The sequence below is a fragment of the Balaenoptera physalus genome (assembly GCF_965194825.1).
Source record: "Balaenoptera physalus genome assembly, chromosome: 21".
Lineage (NCBI taxonomy): Eukaryota > Metazoa > Chordata > Mammalia > Artiodactyla > Balaenopteridae > Balaenoptera > Balaenoptera physalus.
The window spans coordinates 28130474-28139402 of NC_138902.1; the positions used below are offsets into that span (position 1 = coordinate 28130474).

The following is an 8929-nucleotide window of genomic DNA, read 5'->3' on the forward strand; positions in this document are numbered from 1 at the left end:
ATTAAAATTATAATGAGATACTTCATATGTAGTAGGATAGCTCTAGCTAAAAAGTTATACAGTAAAAAATCTTGATGAAGCTATGGAGAAATTGAAATCTTCATATATTGCGGATGGGAATGCAAAATGGTGCATCTACTTTGAAAAGCAGGTTAACAGTTTTTTCAAAATATTAAGCACAGAGTTATCATATGATCCAGCAATTGTACTCCTAGGTATCTACACACGAGAAATAAAAACATATATCCACATAAAGACTCGTACGTGAATACTGATAGCATCATTATTCATAATAGTCAGAAAGTGGAAATAAATTGTCTCTTAACTGATGAATGGATAAGTAAAATGTGATATATCCATGCAGTGAAATATTATTTGTCAATATAAAAAGAATAAAATATTTATATATCCTATAATATGTATGAATCTTGAAAACAATATACTAAGGGAAAGAAACCAGAAATGAAAGACCGCATGTTGTGTGTGTGATTTCATTTATACGAAATGTTCAGAATGGGCAAATTTATAGAGACAGAAATTATATTAATGGTTGCCTGGGTGGAGAGTAGAGAATTGGGAAAAGTAGAGATGACTGGTAATGTGCATGGGTCTTTTTATGGAGTGATAAAAATGTCCTAAAGTGATTGTGGTGATGGTTGTACAACTTTTTGAATATATTAAAAGCCGCTGAATTGTTTGTCTCTCTAGAGCTGCCAAGTAATGAGGTTCCAAACCCAGGGACAGAGACCTGGGGACACAAACCACTGGTGGTACTAAAGAAAAACTAGGCTACCATTTCCTCTGAGAGATATGGCCAAGTTGAAGTTGAACACTGGCCAGAGAAAAACATGAATCCTACCTGTGTAGACATCTCAATATGAACAAAGGCCATCAGCATCAGAATCTGACAAAACCAGAGAGCTTTAAATGGGTGAATGATATGGTGTGTGAAGTATATCAAGTATTCACTTTTGTTTAGAAAAGTATACTGACCTTTGGTTTTCAAAGCTTTTTCTTGGTTTTTAAGCCTGAGGCATTGCTGCTCTTCTTGAATATAGAGCATTTGAAAGGTAGCGATGAAGTTGGTTTAGAAAAGACTAGAAGGTATAAAATTAGAATATCCAGTATTCTTGATTCTCATATTATTGGGGTATAAAACAAAATTGATTTTTCCATGTTTTCCAACGTTCCATATTAAATACCTTCTTCCCTTCATACTCATACACAAGTTAAAATTCACCTCTTGCAACTAGAGCTTTGATCTTGTCTCTCTGTGAATGTGTGTGTGTGTGTGTGTGTAGCTGGAGGCTGGTTATGGTCTGGCTTTGAGATACCTCCAACCCTGCTCCTTTCTTTTCAGGGCTAGCTCCTTTGATGTCGGAGCAGGGACAGGAAAGAGAAAAGATACTGAAATCAAAAGATATTTTTAAATAATGGGTGCATGGCAATGCAGAGTAGCTAACCTTTAAGCTCTGGTTTAGTGTAGTCTTTTTTTCTGATGCTGATGGCTTTTGTTGATATTGAGATGTCTACACAGGTGGCATTCATGTTTTTCCCTGGCCATTGCTCAACTCTAACTTGGCCCCTATTCTCACTAAGGAAAGGGTAGCCTAGTTTTCTTTTGGCATCATCAGTGATTCATGTTCCAAAGTCCCTGTCCTTGAGTTTGGGTCCTCTTTACCAGGCAGCACTAGAGTAACTTATCCTTTAGCATCCTTTTGCTTTCATATGGTGCCATGGAACTGTTAATTATCTTTTCCAGGTACTCACAGTGCCATGGGGAACTGTGATGGAAAATGACCCCATCTTTTTCTTTCCTGTATGTTCTAACACGTCCCCTTCAAATCCCGTTGGCTTATTCTCTGGCTGAGAGATGAACACTCATCTTAATGTTCACATATGCTCCCAACTTCACAGTGCAGATGCCAAGCTCTTATGTAGGCTCTCTCATCCAGCTCTACCTTTGGGTGGCTGGATAAAATCAGGAATGAAGGAGGGAACATCATTACCAACCTTACAGAAATAAATATGATTATAAGAGAATACTGTAAACAACTCTGTGCCAACATATTATGTAACTTGGTGAAAATGAACAAATTCCTATGACTACTGAAACTAACTCAAGAAGAAATGAAAAATCTAAATAGATACACAACAAGTAAAATGATTTAGTTGGTAATTTTAAAACTTGTCATGAAGAAAAGCTCAGCCCCAGATGGCTTCAATGAAGTCTACAAAACTTCATATAGTTTTCAAAACTACAAATAGTTGGACCTGCAGCTTCTCCAGCTGCGTAAGTATAAAGCCAAAGAATGATATCCCAAATTTTTACTCTTGCACACTCCATCAATATCAAGCCTCTCCTCCCTTACTAAGAATTAGAATGCTACTCTCCCAAGGAGAATAATACATATAGTCACCCCTGTTAAGACTTGAAACCGTAAAATTCCTAGGACAAACATAAGCAGTAACATCAGTCTTAGCAATGTTTTTGTGATTCTGACTCCAAAGGTAAGGGAAACAAAAGCAAAAATAAACAAATGAGACTACATCCAACTAAAAAGCTTCTGCACAGTGAAGCAAACTATCTCAAAACAAAAAAGCAGCCTACTGAATGGAAGAAGATATTTGCAAATCATATATCTGATAAGCGGTTAATATCCAAAATATATAAAGAACTCGTACAAACAACAACAAGAAAACAAACAATGTGTGTAAAAACTGGGCAGAGGAGCTGAATAGACATTTTTCCAAAGAAGACATACAGATGGCCAACAGGTACATGAAAAGATGCTCTGCATCACTAATCATCAGGGAAATGCAAATGAAAACCACAAGATCACCTCACACCTGTTACAACGGTTATTATCGAAAAGACAAGAAATAGAAAATGTTGTAGAGAATGTGGAGAAAAGGGAAGCCTTGTGCACTGTTGGTGGGAATGTAAATTGGTGCAGCCACTATGGAAAACATTATGGAGTTTCATTCTTAAGAAATTAAGAATGGAACTATCATACAATCCAGTTATTCCACTTTTGGGTATTTATCTGAAGAACATGAAAACATTAATTCAAAAACATATGTGCATCCCTATTTTCATTGCTGCATTATTTACAATAGCCAAGATACAGAAACAACCTCAGTGTCTATCAATGGATAAGTAGATAAAGAAGATGTGTTATATATGCACAATGAAATACTACTCAGTCATAAAAAATAAAATGAAATCTTGCCGTTTGCAACATGGTTGGACCTAGAGGATATTATGCTTAGAGAAATAAGTCAGAGTGAGAAAAACAAATACCTTATTATTTTACTTATATGTGGAATCCAAAAAATAAAACAAAGGAACAGACACAAAACAGGACAGACTCATAGATACAGAGAACAAACTGGTAGTTGCCAGAGAGGAGGGGATGGGGGAATGAGTGGAATAGGTAAGGGAGATCAAGAGGTACAAATTTCCAGTTACAAAATAAATGAGTCATGGGGATGAAATGTACAGCATGAGGAATAATAGTCAATTATATGGTAATATACTGGTATGGTGACATAATGACTAGACACATTATGGTGATCATTTTGTAATGTATAGAAATATCTAATCACTGGAACTGATTTAGTGTTGTAGGTCAATTATACTTCAATCAAAACACCAACAAGTAGTTATGAGGGTTATTTCTGATTTCTTTTATCTGTTTTAGTTCCAGGTCAACAATCAGGTCTCGTATTCTTATATTATATTGTAAATCTTTTTATGTCTTACCTTCCCAACTATTTATGAGCTTTTTGAGGGCCCATGTATTATGCTTCCTTGGAGCTCCTGCAGTGCTATGCACATAGTAGGTGCTCAGTATACATTTTTTTCTTAATGTCCTTTTTTTCTTACATGTGAATTCAAAGTATGGTACCAATTCCTATTGTATGATTCTCAAAACATTTTGTACTATTAAAAAAGAAATAATAATTCTTCAGACTATTAAAATACTGATATTAGAATATGGCATCTGCCATAAGACCCATATTGGCTTCAGTCTGTTATGTGAACTTTCCCATGCTCATTAGACACTTGAATTTAGTTTATGTGGATGAGATTAAACAGATTAACCACTTGTATGGGAATGTAGCTACTGAAAAATCCCCTTTGGCCCAAACTCGATGTACAATACTGTAAGAGTAACAGAGATGGCCAAGAGGATGATGAAAAATCACTGAGTCACTGCAAGTAATTTAATTATAAATGGAGTTTTTATTAGTAGTGTTCATGTGTGCTACCTCAGCTAACCTGACAATAAAGGTTTCACAGGCTACAATGACATCTGGAACCAAATCACATGGAGGAATTATGCAGCAGCAATAAAAGCCACTTAATTAGCATTGCAAAGAGTGTTCCAGCATTTATGAGATGTCTGCAAATTTGCATACAGATACATAATTACATAATTTGCAGCTGTTGTGTTTGTTTCATAAGACCTTGCCACTTTATTAGCAGAATATGTAAATCAGGAATTAATTCTCTTTATCTTTTTCATTCTCAGCCCTCTAAAGATGTGTGGTAAATCATGGTGATTTGGTGCAACTCTTTTACATGGACTTCATTACCTTGTCTTAGATTGGTTTTAGAACAAAAACATATCCCGTGACTTATTTAGCAAGAGGGTATTTTGAATGATTTGTAAATACCATTTGTTAATGAATGAATATCATTTATTAGCTAACTTTGCCTTTCCATATTCGTCTTTGAAGTCCTTTACTTGCTCTGTCACTCTAGAAATATGGCCTATTTATGTCATGCTAGTTTAAAGAGGTTAATTATATATTTGCTGTTATCTGTATCTTTCAGATAGTGGTAACTATCTCATATTCTAAATTAATGCAGTCCACTGAAATGGAAGAATCTAATAAAAATGGAATAGCATCTAGTAAGAGTTTTAGATACAGAAAGCTGAGCAGATCTCGCAGTTAAACACAGAATAGAAAAGAGGTGCACTCAATTTATTATCAATCTTTCTGAAGGAAAGCCTAGTTGAACTAATTTAATAAATTGTGTTAGTACAATTTCATGTCGTAGAAGCATAAATTTTTATACTTCAGATCTAGAAATTGTGAAGAAAAAAAAGTCCCACCATGGCTTTGTGATTTATTATAAACTAATCAGATTAAAAAATATGCAGTTGAGTGTGCTGTGATGGCTTGAGATGGTCTAAGCTTAGGTGTAGTAAGTACAAGATACCTCAGAGAAGTCTAAGGTATCCTTTGATAGGCAGGGGACTTCTGTCTTACATCCTTGGGTACTGCAGCAAAAATTATTTCAGGACATCAGATTAGGTGTAGAAATAAATAGTAGTCTTTGAGGAAAACTGCCTGGATAGGATGAGATTTCAAGATATAGACTCCATTATTCATTCATCCATTTATCTGTTTATTTAACATTTATTGAAATAGGTGTTAAGGAAGAGAAGTCTTAAGCTAGGTTATAAAACTGGGGGCTAAGGATAAGGAAGACTAATGTGTTAAGTCTGACCATAAATCTCACAAGTTAATATTCTTGGTCACTGTCAAATATGTTTTCTAAATGCCCATCTTTATGGAGTGCTGGGCTGGCTATAGTTCAATTTTTTTTTTTTTAAGATTTATTTATTTTATTTATTGATTGATTGATTGATTGCTATGTTGTGTCTTCGTTTCTGTGCTAGGGCTTTCTCTAGTTACGGCGAGCGGGGGCCACTCTTCATCGCGGTGCGCGGGCCTCTTCACTATCGCGGCCTCTCTTGTTGCGGAGCACAGGCTCTAGAGCACAGGCTCAGTAGCTGTGGCTCACGGGCCTAGTTGCTCCGCGGCATGTGGGATCTTCCCAGACCAGGGCTCGAACCCGTGTCCCCTGCATTAGCAGGCAGATTCTTAACCACTGCGCCACCAGGGAAGCCTATAGTCAATTTAAAAAAAATAAAATTCCTAGCTTTATAGGAATTTTAATCAAAGGTAAAACCCATGTGCAAAAAATAGATTGTTAAATTAAATATAAATATATGAAACTCTGATTATATATATATATTGTGGCTTATGGGGGGGTTCGTATTTAAACGGAGTTAAGGGAAGAAAAATCCCCATATCCTTGGATATTAGGTTTCTTAAAGTTCCTTGTACACTTACCCTTGTAGAAAAGGTAATTATATGGTAAGTTCCAAGAACTCCCAGTGTTCTAGATAGAGCCTCTATGCTCATAATGGTACTGCTCAGGCCAGCTTCTACCCATCAGCTCTACATGGGATGGAGATTGGTACCATAGTGCTCGAGTCTTGTTAACTGTGGGATAGAAATTACATAGTAACATGAAAAGATGAAATATTGTCTACAAATGAATTTTGTATAAACAGGGATCTCATAAATGGAAAGGGTTTTTTTTTTTTTTTTGGTGGTTCCTTTTATTCTCTCTGTATAGGATATTTTTATTCTTTTACAGATTCTTTAGCCACGATAGTGAACACCTGGTTGTTTAAAACTACCTGTGTGAGAAATATATAATTTGGTTCTTTTTCTCAAGTGTTGAACCTTGAAATTTTTCATAGAACTGGCTGTGACAGTTTCAAGGCTGTTGCATCCAAGGCAGGTCAGCATGCTTTTCTCATCTGCCCTCTTTCTAGATTCTCATGGATTCACCTTCAGAAATGAAATATGGGTTATCTCAGTTTCTCCCCCATTCCCATTGTGCCAACTTTGTTCTTTAAGTTTTTCTTACTATGTTCGTAGAAAAGCTGAATGATTATTACTAGTAGGTCTGATACGCAGGCAAGAGGCTGAAATAAGGAGGCAGCTCAGAATTTTTCTTGGCCAGAGGCTCCTGGGTCTGCCTTGGAACCATCTATTCCAGAGGCTGAAGACTTGCCCTCTAGTGCCTTTATGTGTGCATGGGTCACATTTTTCTCTGCACTTGTTTGAACTGGGTAAAATGATTTATCTGGTCTGTAGCTTTAAAGATGTTTATAAACTTACAAACTACTGTTCTTTCTTCTTAAATATCAGAAATGGTAATAAAGATAATAAACGTTTTTCTAATAGTAAGGTGAAAAAAATAAAGAACTGTTTAAAGGATAATTTGGCAATTTTCAGCTTAAGCAATAAAAATGAATTAAAATTATGCATTAAATTATAAAAATTATTATAATGTTAATTAACAATTTCCACTCTAGCCTTAATCAAATGACTAAGTGGTTATTACCTGAGTACAACAATGTTCCCTAGAAAGAGGTGGAAAGTATTTCGTTTATGCCAGTGCAGTTACTAAATTCTTTCTTTTCACCTATTACAGAGGAAACTGTTCTTGAATTTTATGGCTTCTATTAAGTAACTCACTGAAAAAAATCAGGTCCAAAACTTATAAAGTTGGGTTTACCCCAAGGAAACAAATATATTATTAATTCATTTGATTTTGTAATAGCAAAATAGCGTATCAATAAGCTCTGATAATATGATCTTTATAGTATTTCAGAGATATCTTATTTTTATGTTTACTCTCTGACACTTTCATTGGAAGTAGTAAAAAGAACCTATAGCTTACGAAAAAATAAAGTCTTAAAAACTTACCATGGCACTAAAAAAAAACCAATTTCCACGTTAAGATGGGTATTATGGAGAAGAAAAAAGTGTATCTGTTAGAGTTCTATCCAAAAACCAGAAGTCACTTCAAGTTTTTTAAACAGGATGGTATTTAATTCAGGGAATTAAATGCTTTCAAACTTTATGAAGTGCTGGGAAAGTGAAGGTGAGGGCAATCTATATGAACTCTTAGATGCACTGTTAGCTTTTAGAGAATCAAGGGGTCACAGACCCAGGAAAGAAATGCCGACAATCATATTTTTCTCCAACATTTAGGAAGGTGATTTTCAGGAGCACACTTGGAGGCCACCAGAAAAACCTCATATTTGCCACATGCCTGCATGTTTGCCTGCCATGTCCAAAGACAAGTTCAAATGGCCTCTGCCTCTCTTCTCCATTCCAAGTCCTCGCAAGGGCTTCTCACAGGCAACTCCGCTAGCTGGGGATGCAGGGGATGCTGGGAGTTTGCCAAGGGGTAGGACAGGGCTGTGTGGCCACAAGATAAGTACTCTAGAATCTTCTAATAAAGTTGAGTATCTCTCAGTTTGAGGGATTTGGCATTGCTTACAGAAGGAAATGGCATAATTAAAGAAAGCAGTAACATTAACCCTGCATGGTACTGCATTCCTGGTGTAATTTAGTCAGAGAATGGGAAAGCCCACCCACCATTTCTGTAATGATAGCTCTCATTATCTGCATTTCTCATCATCCATAGAACACAGTGTTCTGTACAGCTGCTTTTCCCTGCATCTTCCCCACTCTGATTCACCTCCCCACCACATTTATTGCACTTACTACATAGGGGTGAACTTTCTGTTCTGTTTCCTAATCATTTCTTCCTTCCTTTCTCTCACTTCTACCTGCTATTTTTCCTGTTTGTATCACTTCTCACCATGGGAATTGGCTTAACAGCGTAGCTATGGTCAAGATATTTATATCCAGAAAAGACCAGTGAAATCTTATTTCATCCATTACTGGACTGATGGTTATTTTAATTGAGCAACTGATGAGTTTAGCGTCTTCCCCTCTTAATTGCAGCTTGTTCCTATCTTAGCCAAATTTAGGGAAGAGCAAAGACTAAGGTGGGATATAACATCTTCTTGTTTAGCCTATATGTTTTCAATTTACACTGTTGAGGCACCCACGACATCTGTTTTATAGTTCTTTGTCTTATAGTTCCTCTACTTTTACAGTCTTCATCCATGATCTGTAAGCACCACTCACTCTTAGGCTTATACTCTGGACTTTGCTGTCACCCAGAATGGCTTAATATCTGAAATGTGTCCTGACATTTTTTTCCCACTGCCTTTTACTGCCTATATTCCCCCTCCTT

The 8929-nt window shown here is 36.2% G+C and overlaps 1 long non-coding RNA gene across 2 annotated transcripts in view; it reads right to left on the minus strand.

The window, feature by feature from the left end:
• Nucleotides 1-795: 795 nt before the first annotated feature.
• LOC309651661 overlaps nt 796-8929 on the minus strand; it is a 30195-nt gene continuing 22061 nt past the window's right edge. For both annotated transcript variants that reach the window (XR_014258287.1, XR_014258288.1), the window contains one exon: nt 796-1971. This is a non-coding gene — a long non-coding RNA (uncharacterized lncRNA). The remainder of the gene's footprint in view (nt 1972-8929) is intronic.